This window comes from Taeniopygia guttata, chromosome 6, assembly GCF_048771995.1.
Source record: "Taeniopygia guttata chromosome 6, bTaeGut7.mat, whole genome shotgun sequence".
Taxonomy (NCBI): domain Eukaryota; kingdom Metazoa; phylum Chordata; class Aves; order Passeriformes; family Estrildidae; genus Taeniopygia; species Taeniopygia guttata.
The window spans coordinates 27189723-27208246 of NC_133031.1; the positions used below are offsets into that span (position 1 = coordinate 27189723).

The window sequence follows — 18524 nt, forward strand, 5'->3', positions numbered from 1 at the left end:
ATTTGAAAACCACCTGGAGTGTGTGGTATGATTGGTGTTGGATGTGAACTCTCCTGGGATGTCAGGAAAGGGATGGGAAAAGTTGGTGCTCTGGTTTTATTGCTTGTCTATGGGTTCCCAGTGCTTCTGAGGTACAAGAACAAAGATCAGCCTTTTCTTTGAGCTCCAGCATCCGCTGGAAGGGGCCTTAGAGATACATGTTCCCATGAGGAAGAGAATATTTGTCCTGTCACAATGTCAAATTCTTTTCCCCTCCTCTTCCCAATTTGGCATGGTGCTTGCATATCTCCTTCCCAAGGGTACTTGTTTGGTTTTAGTTGCCTAAGGGGCAGATTGGGAGGCAAGATATCAAGAGTCTTATTATTGCCCCTGCCAGAATAGTCTTGTGACCTTGGGTAAGCAGTTCTGTGCAAGACTGAAATAATCTTTTATATAATGCAGGCAGTGATTCCCTATTTCAGAGCAGTATGAGGAAGTTGGTTCACATTTATAGGATTCAAACCTGAGCTGAATTTGCTTAGACTGGTTAGGGGAATCTGTGGTTGAAACTTGAGTTCAATCTGTTCAGTTCATTTTTGAGATTCTCTTGGGGAGGCTGCTCAAACTGAAAAATCTTCCCAGCAGATTGGCTAAAATATCTATGTTTATTCTGGAGGAGTAACACCAATATTGTATATGTATGTATATATATATAGATAGACATAAAAAATCTTCAGAAATGTGTAGACTTCAGTGGAGGAGCTATTTTTATTACAGGAAAGGCTCAAAAAGAAAATATCCCTGGAAAGCTGTGCTGTGTTCATTGAATATTTCTGTGTCTTTGCTTCTCATCTCCTCAGTGGAAAGGAATGGCAAACAAAAGCCCTTTTGTCATGAAAATCACCCACCAACCTCTGCCAACTGTCAGTCAGAGAAACAATAAATTTGAGAGCCAGATGTGCCACCCACCAAAAAAGGGTATGTGAGATTGGGTTAAAGGACAGAGAAAGAAATTTGCTCTCATAATAGGCCACCACAACAGTGCAAAACGAGCTCTGCCAGCGCTGCTCCTCTCCCCCATTAAGGGAGTTGATGTGACCATCTGGCTTTCTCTGGGTTCAAGTTTTCATGGGCACAGTTCCCATCAACACCACAAAACGGAAATAATTTGTTCCCAGACCTGATTGCAACACAAGTTGTAATTGAGTCCTTGACTGTTACAGTCTAGATTGGGCCATGGGCTAATTTAGGATGAACCACGAATATAGATGAGAACAAACATGACAAAGGAATGGCATAGGTTGAAACTAAATCTGACCACAGCTCATAATTAAAAATTAAAATCAAAAATCCCCAGGCAGGCACAGAGGGGTTTATGAGGCTATTCTTGTTCACATGATGCAATCTCATGGTTTAATGCCACCAGGAGTAATGACTTTTCACCACTTCCTTTCACCTTCCTGATGTCAGCTGGTACTTTTGGGGACTTGGGAGTCTCTGATGATGCTGCACCCTGCACACGTGTCCCACTGAGGCTTCAAAATGAGAGCTGGAACAATCACAAATGCACTGGAGTGAGTTGAAAGTGTAGTTGAAGGGGACTATCCAAGAAAGCAGCTGGTTGCTTTAGGTGTGTGCTGGAATAATTGGAATAATATAATTTGATATTGATGCTGTAGTTCTGAGACCGACTTCAGGCTATTCAAACCAGTCATCTGCTCAGAATGCCCAAAATTACAGTGCCACGTGCTTAGTTTGCCTGAATGGACAAGCAAAGGGAGTAATCACAGTGACAGTCAATTACTGCACCAGAGCAGCTTTAATAGAGTAGGGCATCAACAGGGACATCTCCAGAGGCTTTTCAGCATTTACTGGAACGGTGGTAATTTTGAAGCAGGAAAAACTATTTCAAAAGAGAATTAATTCCCTTTTGCCCTCAGGTAAATATATTCACCATAATAATGTTATAGGTATTATGTAATGCAGAGATACTTTTGTCCCTGGTGGTCATCTCAGGATTCCTGCTATCCAGTAATTTCCAAATGCTTTGTGATTTGACATGCCAAATCACTGGTGCTCATCTGACACAGCCTGGTGTCCTGTTGCAGGTGTCAGGGGAACATGGTACTGGTGTAACTGTGCTGATCAGGTGTGTGGTTACTTCTGTTTTTCACACGAGATACAAAGCTGATTGTGACTATGCTGCTGTTCTAAGAGGAATTTCTTCATATAATACAACTTATTTCCTTCCTGCTCTGCAAACTGCACCTCTCTGCTAGATACAGAAGGGACTCCACCAGCATCATTGGGGGACTGGCTAATGCATAATATAATATCTCTGTATAGGAGTATACTGGGTACTTTTGGGATTCTTAGTCTTCACAGCACTCAGTTGCGTTTTGCCTCACATAACCAGGTAAGAGCTGCTGATAAAATCCCTTTCTCAAGGACTGTGTTTAGAACCATTTATGTGACCTGCAGCTTTGACTGCATAATCTTTGGGTTTTGTTCCATTACCCACAGATATCAGATATATTCAGTTCATTTCCTGCTTTTCAAAAACATTGATCAAAACAGTTCTGTAGGGCTGAGCTGGCCATTGCCCAAAAATATTATATAAGGGCTGTACAGCTACTGACAAAAACAGCAGAGTATGTCCATCAAGCCCATAACAAGATACAGACATATATATTTCTTCCCTCTCTCCCTCCAGAACTCCTCTCTGCCTCAAAATAAATTTCTTGATATTTCCCATTGATGAAGCAATAATGTGCTACTCTTTACAAAGCCAAAAAACCTTCCTGACTATAGCAGAAAAAGCTGCAAACCAGGCTTTCAAAAGATAATAATGCTTTAGTGCAGCTACATACAGGACAAAAATTGTTTGAGGGAAGCAAGATGCCAGAATTAGAAATTCAATGCCGGAAAACAGCATGCATTTCCTGTCACTGTGATGTTATTATATAGAAAAGGCTGCTGCCAGGCCAGCTCTTCTGTGCATCTCTTTGATAAAGAGAGAGAATCTACCCAAATATCAGCCCCTCTCTGCATCAACTCAGTGATCCTAGGAACTTGTGAATAACTGGCCATAACAGATTTGCCAACATGTAAATAAGTGCTTCCTATATAAATTCCTACCAGGTTCGTGGTGTGACACCAAATCACTCCTTCATTTGCCGTTTTGCTCCCTGAAGTGTTGATTTGGGCAGCCTGATAACTAAATGGGTGACCAGGAGACATTTCCAGGCTCTCATAGTGTTGCAGACCAGATAGACTCAATATTCATGGTAGAATCAGGGATATAGAACATCTCCTTCTCCTTCAATGGCATGAACTTTGATCACTCTCAGAATCAACCCCATTTGTGTTCCCTTTCCCCTGGTTTACAACACAGAAATTAACTGCTGCTGTTCAGACTTGAAACATGTTTTTCTAGAGAAGTTCATCCTGGTGCTGAGCTCAATAGCTTCTGGGTTTGTTTCTTTTTGCGGGTTCATTTGGGGTTTTTTTAAAGCACATTCCTCAGCTATAGATCCTTTTTTTCTGTCTGAAAATCCACAGAAGGGTCCAACTCTGCCATGGTTAATGCAGGCATAGGTTATGCAAGAGTGAAACAAAGATCTGCAAATTTGCTGTCACCTTCTTTGTGCTCACTGAGCAGTTGAATCAAAGTTCATGTAAAATTGTGGAAGGTTTTTATCAGCATTAAGTTCTGAAAAAATATGGAAATACTGGGTCCTGTCAGTGGTTTCTTCACCAAGTTCTGACCTGGAGGTGGGCCTGGACTGAAGATTTTAGCCTTTTGCTTTTCCAGTGTTCGTGAAAGCACAGATTCCAATTTGGACTAAAATCCTTACAAATTAAAATAAGGTACATTTACAAATCAAAAGGCCAAATTCTTAAATGTGTGATGGGTTATAACCCATGTAAATTATATACTTTTGCTTTTTGCCAATGCAATGAATCTTCTAGATGGGGTGAGTCAGGCAAATGGGTGAAAGTTGAACTTTTACCTTGTCTCTCTGGAGAGAGGTCTGGAAAAATCAGGCTAGTCCATATGCTGCAGTGAGGAAATTCTGGCTCCAGGGACAAGCAAATCTGGACATTTCAAGTCACTCTCCCATGACTTGGCAGCTGAGAGTTGTTTCCACACTGCCAGGAACTGCCTGTGCCCTTTGCACTGCCTGGCATCTGTGTTAGGCAACTGGGGAGAAATGTCTGAATGGCTCCTAAATCTCTGCTGGGAGAGACCATCCCCTCAGGGCTGAGATATTTGCTAAAAGATCATCCTACATTCAACTGGTGCTTATGCTGCTGCACAAGGAACCCCACAGGTAGAGGGCATCAAGCTCAAGTCTCTAAATTGATGTTTACAGTATTTCTTTATGGTTTGTGTTGTTTCCCTTGCAGCTTTCCCTGCTAAAGAAGGAAAGTGTTCATTTGGAAAGGATGTCTCATTTCAATGTGCAGATTTAGGCTACAGTCTTCCATGGCCAGTGAAACAAGGTAAACCACCTTGAGGTTGATATTCTTTTCAGAAGTGCAGAACACTCTGAGATAAATATATTTGACGTTGCTCAGGTGAGTAGAATAGGGCTGCCACTCCCACATTCTCTAGAATTAAACATTCACAAATCATAATCTCAAAAACTCATTATAAGGATGTTCAATTCTTCACATCAGCCGAGCTTTACAGAACTGCATGCATGGATATCCAGCATAATGTTTGCTAAAAAGGAAAAATCTGCTGTCACAGAGCTTCCTCCACTAAAATTTAATGGCCTGCGCTCACATGAGGCAAGGAGGAATTATGCAGTGTACTGATTCTCACATTTTAATGTATAATTATGTATGTAATTGATCCTGAAATATTATTGGCTCAGTTAATATAAGTAAACCACTCTACCTTGTAATTTATTTTTATTTGTATTGTGTCAATGTGAAGGACCCTCAGCACATGCAAAGCAGGTTGGTTTGCAGCTGATGAAGCAAATATCTATTTCTATTATTATGTTTGACAGATGCAGAATGAACTTTCAGTTAAAAAGGATAGCATTTAAACATGTCACCTTGCAGGTGGTGCTATTATGTTGCTGCTGCAGTTCAGTTTCTGGTTTCCTCTATGTCATCTTCAGTTTCACATGAAAGTTTAGCTTGGAGGTGAGCATGCTCAGTAGTGATGCTGTACTCTAGCAAGCTGTTCCAAATTAAAATGGATTCTATAGAGTGCTTGGAGTGTGGATTTATGCTTTGGGTTTGCACTGTAGCCAAAAAGCAGCAGTCCTGCCCTTCCCTGAACATCTGTCTACATCTTCCTGCCACCTCCATTCTTGGTGCTGGCACATGGAATGGGGAGACAGGTTTGTTTCTGCCTGTCCCAAGTTCCTTTTCAGGATTTTGATTTTCAGCTGGATCAGCAGGCCAGTTTGGCACTGCACCTAACCCTGTGATGATCAGTACCCACACGAGAGGCTTGATGGCAGTCTGTGGTAGGGAAGAAGCAGACCCAGAGTGGCTTAAACTGATGATGGAAACAAATCTGTAGTGAAAGCTGCTAACTTGTGTTAGTGCTGGTTCTCCTTCCACCTCTGTTACAACCATCCTACCTTCGAGTTCTTTCTGGATTTCCTGCTTGGAGTTCATTACAAATTCTTCCCTCTCACTAAGGTCCAGCTTTGAGGCAGGTCAGGCCATGTGATGGAGCCAGAGACTCCAGTTTTCATCTGATTTGATCTATCTGGGGATTTACACTGCACTCTCACCCTAAGGTTTCACTTCTTGCTTTTCATTCAAAGAAAACACAAAACCTGAAACAAAAAAATTGTTGAAGCCACAACCGTTCCCTTGCTATCTTTCTGCCTTTGGTAGCAAAGACATGGAAACTCAGTCTCTGAAGGGTGCTGAACATCATGTTCAACTTAATTCAAGAGGCCTTTAGCAAACTTAGCAGCCAAGGTGTAGGCTGGGCCCAGAGCAGCTGTGGGAGTTGGGTTCGGTGACGAGGGGTTTGTGTTTTAGGGATAACTTCTGCACTGGGGTTTGTGTTTTAGGGATAACTTGTGCACTGGGGTTTGCTCTCCAGGTGCTGCTGTGTGTTTCTAAAGCTCATTGGCTAGATGGCGCTGGGACACACTTGTGTCCTGGCAGGAATGGGGCTGGCTTAGGATCAAGTCAAAGGATTGTTTGAGGATGAAAAAACACAGTCGACACTGTTTTTCAGTGCAGACATGACTTCATGAGTATCCCACCCAGGGTTGAAAGGCAACCTCTGCTATTTGTTGTACCGTCCAAGCCCAGTATTTGGGACAAGGCACTGATGAAGTGCAGGATCATTCAAGGTGTCTGTGTTGGTGGGGTGAGGGTCTGTCAGCAAGTCTGGACAGGATGTCCCTTAGAGGGTCACTGGTGGGGAATGGCTCTGCTTTTCTTCTGCGTGAGAAAGGTGGTGTGAGTAAAATGTCTTTAGTGACACTGCTGCTTTCTTTGAAGAGCTGGGAGGCATGATTTAGGGGAATTAGCAAACTTACCTCATTCCTGATATCCAGGCTATCTCATAAGCAAAGCCTGAGCTCTGTATTTTTGCAAACTGAGAACTGAAATGGGAAATATCGCTTCTGTGGTTGCTTTTATGAGAAGAGCACTTTTAAGGTTTTCTCGTCAACTGAAGTTATACATAGCTGCACTAACTGTGAAGACAAAACACTTCACCTCTGTTCTGAGGGTGCTACAAGATTGTACATGTTTTTTGTGACCTTTCATTGTCTGATGAAAGTCCCAGTGCAGCTGTATTGAGCTCCTACACAAGTTATCTATGATGGTTTCAGCCACTCAATGAGGCCCTGTGCAGGTTCTGAGTGCTTGAGCTGGTCTCCTTCATCAGACAGCATCATGTAAAGCAACATGATCCATTCATGGCCCTATAAAACCATGCAAAATGGGAGAGGACCTCTAAAGAAGGTTCTTGAAAGGCATCTCAGGGTTTTTTTTCGCTTGTTATTAGTCATCCCTTCTGGACATCTTTTTCTGACATGATGCTTGTCCCCAGATGGAGATGTGTTGGTTGCATGACACTGCACAATGAAGGGCATTTGTTTCCTGCCTGACAATTAAGGAATGTCTGTAGCCTGCTTTGAGGCGCTCTTTCTGTGACTTACCTCTCTCCTGAAGAGTTCCCACTGGTAATTCACAACATTTTGTTCAAAGGGCCTATGACCAGCATTATTTTGTAGGTTTCTTTCATTTGCTGCATCCTGTCCTGCTCTCTTCCAGCAGCTGTGAGCAGATAGCAGCATTGATCCAAACTACGAAGATTTCTTTATATCTATCCTCCCCAGGTTCCTGTGGGAAGACACACCTCTAAGCACAGATTAAATCAACATCTGAAGAACATCTGGGTTTTGTGGAGCTGCTTCTCTCTGTTAGAAACTTGGCTGGGAGAGGAACTGAAGGCAGTCAGTGTGCAGAACTGACTCTTGTCTGTCTCCAGGTCATGAAAGCTCTGCTTTTTTTTGAATGCCCAATCTTACAAACAAGTAATGGAGAGTCCCTAGGGCAAAAGATAACATTTCTTTCATTGCTATGAATAGTTGCTTGGAATTTGAAGTCCTGCAGCAATTAAGTGTCTTAATGCTGGATTCATAAATTTGCTTTCTGGCACCTGCCTCTCTTAGGAGCTGTGTCTTCAGAGGCTGAGTAAGTCAGACAGGAGAACAGCTAATTTGGCATGACTAGAAATAGCATGAAAAGCTTAGTAAAGGAAATGGCATCCCTCATGGGGATATCCCTGAGGCAGCATTGTGAAGGAAGTGGTTGAAAGCCATGAAAGTTGTGTCATGGCAGGCTGAGTTGAGCAAAGCACGGAGGCAAGGAATGGTCACAGATGACCCCCAAGTCCAGTGGATGGATGGAAAATGCTGGAACCCCACGAAACCCCCACTTTTCAGCAGCCTGGCAAGACTGGCAAGCAGGGGGGACATTCTTCAAAGTTTGGGTACAGCTAAAGTCTATCACTAGGTGATCCTTCTGGAGTTGTCAGCAGGGATTTCTGCTGCCTCTGCCTCAGTTCAGCCCACTCCCAGGCAGAAGGGTTAGGGTCAGTTGTTAACCTCCACTGGCCTGCACTCCTCCAGAAGGCTGAGAAGCACAGGCTGCTGTGTATATGAAATTCTCAGTCTCTGAGGAAAAGGCACTGCCCAGACCAACCATTGCAGCTCTCCCACCCCCAGTTATCCCACAGCTTTATTCCCACGTTGTAGCAGCAGAGAGGAAACAGCTAGACCAAGGGCATTGCTGCTACTTAGTCACTTTGGCCACCAAACTCCTCCGTCCAGACTTTTGTGGAAAGGTGGGTTTTTCTGTAAGTCTCAGCTTTTTGGTTCTCATCTGAGGGAAGCTCACTGGATATGGGAACTGTCTTTTTGGGTGGATATGCTCTTTCTCTAATCTTCAGGTTGGAGATTCCTTCTAAGATCAATGCATATAATGAACCAGAAAAGTTGTGAGGTTTTTGTTAATGAGGGAAAGGAATTTTACCAGAATAATTGCACTTCATGTTACACATGTATTTCCACTCTATATGAATTTTCTTATTTTGAAATAAGCATGTCCAAACAGAGCTATACTGCTGTTTTTAGCATTATAATTATATTAGTAAGTTCTGAGTGAAGACCAACTGTTAGACACCAGGGTTATTTTGTAGGGTGAAAAGCATTATTACAGACAACCGCTGTCTTCTGATTGCTAGCAATCTTACATAGTCTTATTCTGTTACTTATTTTCACAGTATCACTTTTCCAGACTCTTCCAGAGTTATCTTTAATTAGTTGAGGACCCAATAACCTTTTTCTTTGTCTCACATCTGAAATACACGGCTTTCTTTTACAGGCTGAATTTTTTGACAATCACAAATGTGATCTGAAAATGTGGCAGTTCTGAAAAGTGAGTGCAAAATTTCATTACACACAAGGCCCTTCAGAGAGGATATACAACATGTTGCTGTCCCCACAAACCCAGCAGCACCATACTTAATAATTTAGGCTCAGAATTATTGCCAATATATTTTGCAGATGGTAACAGCTTATGCCATGTGAGAGGGAAGGGACATTTCCTAGCAGAGTGCCCTTATGTACAAGCTTAATAGAGACACCTTTAGAAGGACTCTGTCATTAATTAGAATCACAGTTCCCCCCAGGATATTGATGCAGGCTGTGCTTGCAATGTGTGCAAAACCACGACTCTTGGAAATAGGTTTGGTGAAGCAAACAAGAGACACGCGGCATCCTGAAATTCTCCACCTGAGGAAAAATCAATGTTGCTTTCCTTAAAGTGCTTACAAACATCAGCACCCAGCAGCCAGGAAACCTTATGAAAGGAAAGAGCAATAATTTAACAGATCATTATCTGTTTTCCAGTATGGACAGAAGGTCAGTTTAGCTGGGCAGTGTACACACGGAATAATGCCCAGCAGCACCGGGCCAGGGTACAGCTGCACAGTCACATTCCCTGCCCAGGCTTAAGTGAACCTGAGATGGTCCCTGTGATGCATCTAAATGGCTTCAGGAGCCCAGCAGCCCCCAGGCCTCTGGCAAGGCAGAGGTACCATATGACTGTCTGCATCTGACCATGCAGACACTTCCTGTGGTATGGGATGGGCTGTGCTGGCATCTGTGTACAGCACAGCCTGTGATGAATGCAGCCAGAAAACACAAGCAAAGGGTCCCTCTTTTTCAGAGGCAAAGGCTTGTGAATTGTCTCACAGTTGTCCCATTTCCCATCCATTCCCCTTGGTCACTGTGGAGCCCTAACAGGGCTGCACAACCAACTGGGTCCCAGTATGCAGACATCTCATCCTTGGCATATTTTTAGTGAGAGGAGAGGCAGTTCGTAGCAAAGCCACAGGGTAAGCAGTCTGATTCTAAAATTCTTGTGAAACAGAGACCTAAAAAAAGTTTCAGTTACCCAAAATTCTCTGCTTTTTTCCCAGTTACATTAAAGAAAGTTTGTTCCTTCTCTCCAAAATCTGCCTTCCCAAAGGGCAAAGGAAGATCTCCACTCCTCTAAAGAGCATCTACCAAAAGCCCACATTGAATAAGGGAGCTTTTTAAAGGAGTCAGTAGGAAACTGAGAAGGATAATTTAAATTTACCCCATCCCGTGGTCCATGTGGGGCCTGCTGGGCTTTGCAACACTTGAAGGTCAGTGTTGGTGCCATTTCTTTCGAGAGTCAAGCAAAAAACATTTATTTCCAGCAGAATCCAGGAGACAGGACCCCAGTAACAAACTGTTGCACACTGGGTTCTTCTCAAGAGGAGAGATGCCTTTCCAGAGCCCTGACTCATCTGCCCAAGAGCTGTCCTGACCATCAGACTAGAGTCTGCTCTGTGGAAGAAGGAAGTGTGCAAGATGTGCTCTTGATCCATCTTGTTGGAGTTGGCCACACTGCACTAATTAATTCACCACTGAGCCAGAGCTGTGTTTCTGCAGTCCAGTGGCCCAGAGACTTTATGAGAGACAGAGGTGCCATTTTCAGCAACTGCTTCAGGCTCTTAGACAGAGCTGGGAGAAATGATGGTACTGGAAAAAGAAATCAGATTTTAGCCCACATCCATATGGTAAATGCTGGGGTTCTTGTATTTGGCCCAGTTGTGTATCTGCTGAAGTAGAGATGGGCTCAAAACAAAAGGCAAGAAGAGTTGTGAGGGGAGCCCACCACCTCAGCAATAGAAATGACAATAAACAATGGTTATTTCTTCCCTGTTACAGGTTTTGCAGGATGTCCTAATTACCTTGACATTATTAGTGCGGAAGTTGTGCTCTATCCACCCACTAAGTACAGGAAACATGCCCAGTGTGTAATTCTATCCTTCACCTCGCATGCCTCCGATGGGCTGGAGTCTGAGAGGAAACTGAATAGCCTGGAAAGGTTAGCCAGAGACAGAGAGAAATTAACCCTTTCATTTTCACTCACTGCCCTTTATTTTCTGAAAGTAGGGTTGGTAGGTGGAGCACAGGTGTTGCCTTGGAGGGGCTTAGAGAAATCTTATAGAATTAAGCTCACCAGTTTCTCATAATCACAAGGGGTGCTTGTTGTGCAGCCTGTTTCAAGTATGTTCAGTAATTGAGGGAAATTTATTATGGCTTATTTCTTACTGGTTATTTACTATCATGTCACTAAGGCTGAAATCGTTGCAACTTCACCATGTCAAACTGGGAACAGAGACACTGCACAGAGCAAAGAGTTTTCAGTCTAATGTCTGACATGTAACAGATGAAAGAGGAAAAGCTACAAGAGAGAGGCTGTGGTCATTGTCTTTATTTTTCCTAAACATGCAAGTTTAAAAGATATATTAATAGCCAAAAGGGGCCTTGCCATTGTGGACTAAATATATCCTCTCCATACCCTGGTTGGAGTGGGTGTCCAGCAGAGCAGCAACTCATGGAGCCTCTGATTATTCTGAGTGGATATGTACAAACCCACTCGTGGTTCTGAGCTGCTCAGAGGTATTTGCACATGGTGCACTCTGGGTAAATGGTAAAAGAGTAGACACAGGTGGAGAAGGTAATATAGGGAGGCACAGGATAACAACAGATGAATTCTATTGGTGCAGATGAGTGTTTGAGTTTTGGCATTGAAAACAGTAGGAATATATTCTTTAAGGCAAGAGAGGCCACAGAACAACAAGCACGAAAACTGTAAATTAAAAACAAAGGTTGAGTTGGCTTGTGTGCACTTGAAATGCTGCGCTAATTTGTGTCTATAGGACAACAAGGATTAAATGGAGATAATCTCTTTACAATGGTGTAAGTGGTACAGGTGAGTCAGTTAGCATCAGGATTGTGTAAGTGTAGAAATAATTGTTTAAGTAAGTCATGGCAAAGGGATTGAAGGAAATACTGGAGAGTAGAGAAGGATGTACACATATAAATGTTTATTCCCTATTATAGCCACTTGGAAAGAGGTAAAAAGCAAGTCAGAATACCATTGCACTGTATTATTTGCACACTGAGTTCAGGAATACAGAGTCTCTGCCCAAGAAAAAAAATAATTGGCTACATTTATATTAACAGAGTGGAAAAGAGCTTTGCCTTTCACTGTTCATCCAGCCTCAATTGTCCATGAAGGAAAGGACAGGTCTATAAATTTCGTGCATATAGCTATGAAGTGTCATTGCAGTGCTCTGAAGTGTCCCATCTGTGAGGGGTCTGCAAGAGAAGAGATGCTTTTTGTGGTCCATTTTGAGGACTGCCATAGGAGGGACTTGCTATGCAGGAGACTTGGCTTTTGTTCTCATTTGTTCTGTGTGTTTCTCAATCAGACATAAAAATCATTCTGCTTGAAATTACCCATCTGCTCTCTGTAATTCAGGACAAAGCCACTAAAAAATCAATACAGATCTTTCTCCTCTCCCTACTATTACTGTGTACTTGAAAACTACAGTCAGCTCTGAAAGCAGAGTTCTATTTGCATTTAAACACTTCCCTGAAATACTTGCTGTAGTAAAGTAGGAAATGAGGGAGGGGGAAAATGCAAAAGTCTGAAAATAGTATGAATCCTGAGAACTCCAGGTCTGAAAGTGTTATAATTGAGTTGTTTGTGGCTTAGAGCTTTTCTCAGCAGCAATTTCACAAAACTAGACATTAGGTTTACATGAAATGCTCACATTGAAACCATTATTTGGATGACTTGTCATGTTATGGTTTGTGGGTGGCTTCTTTGTTTATTTGTTTCTTAAGGAAAATAAGTAAGAAGTTTTTCTTTATCCCACTTGTAAAGATTCATGCTGGAAAATTAAGAACTTGATAGGAAAAGTGTAACATTTCTGTGCTTACTGAATTTCTCTGTTATGTTTTCCATACCGTTGCTGATAATGCAAGTAGGATGATTGGAAAAGGGGTAGAAGGAGACAGCTTGGTTGTATTCCTCTTCTCCAACTTTTAGAAATATCCTGGTATTGTTTTGAGAAATCTGCAGACTAAGCACCTTCAGATGATCCAGCTGACAAATTTATTTCTGTTTTCAAACTTGTTACTGTGAAAGGAAAAAATGCAATTTTCTGGTTTCCAACTTCTTTTAAGGACAATTGACTCTTGCTTATTTTGTAACATTTGTATTTGCATTTGGGATCAATTGGTACTGTCATCAGGCATCTAGCACAACTGGAATAACAGGCTCCTTTCTGCCAGTTCCTTTTACTGATTTGACAGAAAGAGCTGCTGCAAGTAGCTGCAGCAGGTCCTGGAGAAGCACAGGTCACATTTATTTTCCTGCTCTTCCCTTCCAGCAACATGGGCATCCCAGGAATGAGTGCTGAGGAAGTGGTGTGAGGAGGTGACACTGCAGCTTCTTGATGGCAGCCTATGAGTGCCCTGGGATTATCCTCTAATTGATGCCTCTGGGCTGGCGGAAGATGATGTGGGGCAGGAACAGGAGCATGAAGGAGTAATGCAGGAGGCTTTGAAGGCTGATAATGCCTTCTGTGAAGCCTGGAGAACACACATAACAGGTTTGGACCAGACACCATGGAAATAATATTTTAAAGCCAAGCAAACAGGTGGCTGACCCAAGAAGGACAATTAGCAAAGCTGAGCAAGAGCAAGGTGCACTAATGCCCAGCCTGCATTATGCTTTGACAAAGACTGGCTTAAATTTCTCCACTGTTTCTGCTATCTCATCTTGGCCCTATGTATTGTGGGGCCTGTTTGAGCTGTCAGGTGTGAGCACAGTCTAGTTAGAACATTTCAGCACAGATCCAATAAAAATCCCGACTTCCCCCTCCCGTGACCCTTGCTGTGACATTTACAGCATTGAAGTAAATTGTTCTTTTAAGCTGCTTGTCTACTTCCCTGGAGCCCAGCAAGGGGAAGGAGCCTCTTTATGCTGGCAGCGGGGAAGTTAACTTTCCAGTAAAGCCGTAGAAATTCAAATAAATCTGAATTGTTATTAGTCACCTCAGGATTAGATCAGCCAGTGGCCATTTCAGGAATCCACAAGGGATTTTTTTCTGACTCTCTCTCCAGTGGTTAAGTCACAACCTGCTTGAGGCCATGATGGCTGTGCACAGTCTGGGCTCAGCACTGGCTCCTCAGAGCCTGACACATAAACAAGAATGACAAGATTTCACTAATTCCTTACAAAAACTAGATTAGCCCATTCTTCTTCATAGCTACCAAGTGCTTGAAAAGATTGGGAAAAAACAAATCAAGCTTTTATTTACTAGTAATTTACTTCCCAGGGGAGAGCAGTTAAGGGGCATGCAGAGAAACTGTGACACTTCTGCCTGGGGGTGTGATTCCCTACTGCTGCATTTTTCTCTCTTCTTTTTGCTATGGCCTCACCCTGGGGAACCTCTGAAGGCCCAGATTCTGTAAAAGGTGGAGAATCCTGTTAAATCAGCACTTGTGTAAAAGCTTGGCCCTGGGTATCATGCAGGGTTGGGAGTACATGGCAGTGAGAAAGCTGTTTTCCCTCTCCTCCTTGGGGACTAGACTGCAGGGCATCCAGTTGGTCTGCACTGCAGTCCAGCAGTGGACTGAGGGGTGTGTGGGGCTGTGCTGTTTCAAGCTGCTTTGAGTTAAACTGAGCTCTGTGGAAACAAAAGCCATTTCCTCCCATCAAACCATGGTCTTATACCTGACACTTGAACTCTGTGGCAGTGAACTCCCAAATCTCCTGGAGCCAGTCTGTCATCTTGGCTGGTCTGCCCACTTATGCCCTTCACTTGTAAGTGGACAGCTGATAGTGGAGCTAACTACGTGCTCCTAATTTTCTCATATTAATAAATTCCTGCTTCCTCCCACATCAGCTTTTCCTTTGTCGCCATCACATTCCCCACTCACTGTCCAGCCTAGTCCAAGCCCTGTGTTTATCAATATTCTGCTATAATTAGCTGGCCCAGAAATGCATGTTATAGCACTGGTGCCACTAGAGCTGCAGGGTACATTTTTCTGTATTATTGACATCCTTCTCTCTGCTGTGAAAACATCACCTTCCTATTCTCTGGAACTTTCAGTCTGTAGTGTTGGTAAGGCAGAGACATCTTTCATCCTGCTTTTGACCAGTCCCCTTTCCCTGCCATTAGGAGAGATGGTGATGGCTTAACAAAGAGAGTGATGGAAGTAGAAATGAGTTCTCATAACTGGTTTGTGGTGTCTGGGGTAGATAGACTTAAAACAGGCTGAGCAGAGAGTGCATTGGCCCCAAAGCTGACAACTAGAAATAGTTGTGTTTGTTCGTGCAGGGCTGACAGCCCTAAAGGTGGGCTAGTCCCCCAAGGTTCAGGAATGTGGAGAACAACTGAGAAACCTTTATTACTTTGTTGCTGAAGTAGGTATTTTCAGTAGTAGTTGTATTTCTTTTCTTATTAAAGGCACACATAATAATGTAACCAGCTTCCTTATTGGTGGTATTGAGGACAGCTGAGATCAGAATAATTATTTTTAAGTAGAACATATGGTCATTTTTATGTCTGAACATGGTTCCATTGCCGCTTCTGTTCCATCCACTCTACTGAATTTTGCTCTTGACTTCTCAAACACTTTGCTCTAGCAGTTCTGGACCTGTTGTTTAGGCAAGTTAATTGTTAAAATCTACCCTTCTTAACTTATCTAGCTGGAAGAGTTTCTCTAATGCATGAGCTTGGCCGCTGGAAGCAGGGGCTAGAGGCTGAGACTTCATTGCCTTCACAGGCATTACCAACTTTGTTGTTTTGATTTTCTTCTCTTGTGTTCTAAACTACACCTATGGGGAAAATACTTACACCTGGGGCTTTCCTCATTTAGGGATGTTTTTCAGAGCTGGTCATATCCCTGGTAATAACTCTTCTTCAACTGAAAAGGAGAAAATTGTTTTTCAAATGAAAGGTCCACAGGATGTAGTTCCAGAAAGAGGCTTGATAACCTTCACACGCTTTATAAAATGTTTCTCAGCAAGATATAAATCTTTCTTCCTTGTTGCTGTTAGACTGCTGCCACAGCCATATGGCACACAGACACTTGGATCCGGTGTTAATCTGTTCTCCCCGTGCCAGCATTACTCCTGGTGCAGCCCTGTGGCTGTGGGGACACAGGGTACCACTGCAGGGAAGGCTGAAGGAGGGAGCCAGGGAGGGGGGAGGCACTGCCTATCTTGCTCAGATATCTGCAATTTCAAGTGGCTGCTCCCTCAACACAGCCTAGAGGTGTGTGGCTCTTATCATAGTGAAAGGCATTTTAGCAGCTACCCATTATCAGACAGAAAATCTTTTTTCCCCCCCACAGTTCTGGTCTTTGTCACCTTCTCCAACCATTTACAACAGTTCCTCAAATGGTGCTCCTTGAATGCTTTGAATGAGCTGGTTAAATTGTTATGCTAGAAAATATCTGCTCCTCCCATTTTATAAATTTTATTTTATTTCACATTTTTCTGATCTTTCAGGGCTAGCAAGCTGGATCAGCTAGAGCATATGGCTGGGCACTGAGAGAGGAGCAAGATCTGTTCTGTCCCCATGCTGTGGGGCCCCACATGAAACTTGTCCCTATGCCTTGGGTGTCAGGTGATGCTACTGCAAGGGTGTGGATCCTTGCATGAACCAAGCAACAACTGAGGTAAGTGTCCCACCAGGGTTTGGTTTTGCTTTGCAGATCCTCTCTGACAGCAGGGAGCAAGTGTAGTGTGTGCTGGTGTCTGCTTCTCCAAGTCTGGGCCCCAGAGAGCTCATGGACTTACACTGACCAGTGCTCTGCTCCTTGGAGAGCTCAAGAATGGATGCTGGATAGTGCTCTGCTCTCCAAGAACCTGTTGACAATGCCTTTGGTCATGGTGAATAAGCACTGGCTGTGGCATTGACACCTTTCCTGTAGACCTGTAAGACTCACAGTGACACCAAATTAATGCCACTGTTCTTAGATGCTTATGTTGCACTCATCTCACCTTCCCTCTGACATCCATTCCTGCAGCTCTCTGGGCAAGTGTGGCTTCTGCAGTCCTCTGGCCTTTTTCTTTTTTCCTAGCATAGCCCCAGGATGGGGAGGTGAGCACACTGTGCAGCTCTGTGAGACTCTGCTTGGTGCAGGATCTTCCCATCATGCATGACAGAAATGGAAAGCTGTTACTTAACAGCTGCCTGGAGGAACAGGTCTTACCGATCCAGCTGACTGTGCAGCTGGAAGAGGTTAAAAATTAGCCCTGCAATAATATATGTGAGTAATTGACTTTCTGCTGGTTTTGTAAGTAGTACCAGTGTCATTCCAAGAGACCTGAAGTGGGAAAAGGCAGGGGGAGAGGGAGGAATGAGGTGGAGATGGGCAAGAACTAGCAATATTTGTGGTGTATTATATCAAAGAGAGCCTTTGATTTTTTTTGTAAAGGGAGAGATGCTTCGGTCATGCTCTTCTGCATGTCTCTCTTGAGAGGGTTTTATGTATGTTTTCCTCCATTACACCAAAGATATACTTATCCACTTAATTTACAGTGCCAAGAATGTTTATTCTTCTCTTTACCATTCATGCTGAACTGTGTCCTCAAAGGACGCAAACATGAAGAGGGGACTCTGTTAACATCCCTGCCATGCAGGGACCAGGTGACTTCCCCTTATTTCAAAAATGCTTAACATAGTGAGGCATCTTTGGAAGACTGTTGGAGATGTGGCACAAAAATCAGTTCCCCCACCACGCTTTGATTTTACTCTGCAGTTAACCTGGCCTCATCTCAAGCAGAGACCTGCCTGTATTTCTGTGACCTTGGTGATGCTGTGCTAATCTGTGTGTGCCTGGCCACAGAGCCTCTGATACTCAAAGGCTGTGTGCTTATTTTGCAGCCACTTGGCTACCACACAGGAGCTACAGGAGGTGCATTGGAGAATCACCAGAATTTAAATTATTTTCATTTCATTTTCCTGCCTGCAGTCACAGGGTAAAGAGGTAAGGTCCAGTCCCAGGTTCTGCACTTTACAACCAACCACGTAATCTGGTCTGGACTAGCAGTACACTCTAGCCTGTCAGAAGTTTCTCCTCTGTGTATGGCAAGAGACACTGATTTTAATTTGAGTCAGAACATGTGTTAACTCATGTGCAGTGGAGAAATATCCCCTGAGTAGCTTCTCAGGATGTCATCATAAGTCTACGGTTGTGCAAAACAGGGCAGTAAGACTTGAATTTCTGGTGTTAAAATTGGAGAGGAATGATATTGCAGGTTTGGTTTTGTTTGTTTTAATTCCTCAAAAAGAAGTCACCTTGAAGGTCACCTTTTAAGGGTTCTTTGGCTCTTCCTGACCAGATGGTATGTGAGAAGCAATACTGTTTTCTGTGAAAACAGCTCTGTAGAGAAGGGAGAGGAGAGGGGAGGGGAGGGAGAGGGAGAGGGAGAGGAATACAAGTTCTGAAAGACCTGATTATCCTGGACCAAGAACAAAATCTATTATGGAGGTATTAATTGCTTTATGTAGTCACACATTACACCTGCTTTTTCCTGTGGGAGTAAAACACCAGTAGTATTTTCCATCCCAAACTGGATGTGATGCTTAAATACCAGGATTTTGCAAGTAATAGGACTGAGCTGTGTTAAACCAGTGG

The 18524-nt window shown here is 43.3% G+C and overlaps 1 long non-coding RNA gene across 1 annotated transcript; it reads left to right on the forward strand.

Moving 5' to 3' along the window:
* The first annotated feature begins 4289 nt into the window (after positions 1-4289).
* On the forward strand, positions 4290-18314 carry LOC140684457 (uncharacterized). Its single transcript, XR_012056737.1, has 3 exons — positions 4290-4485; positions 16390-16559; positions 17771-18314. It is a non-coding gene; the product is annotated as an uncharacterized lncRNA (long non-coding RNA).
* Positions 18315-18524: the final 210 nt, after the last annotated feature.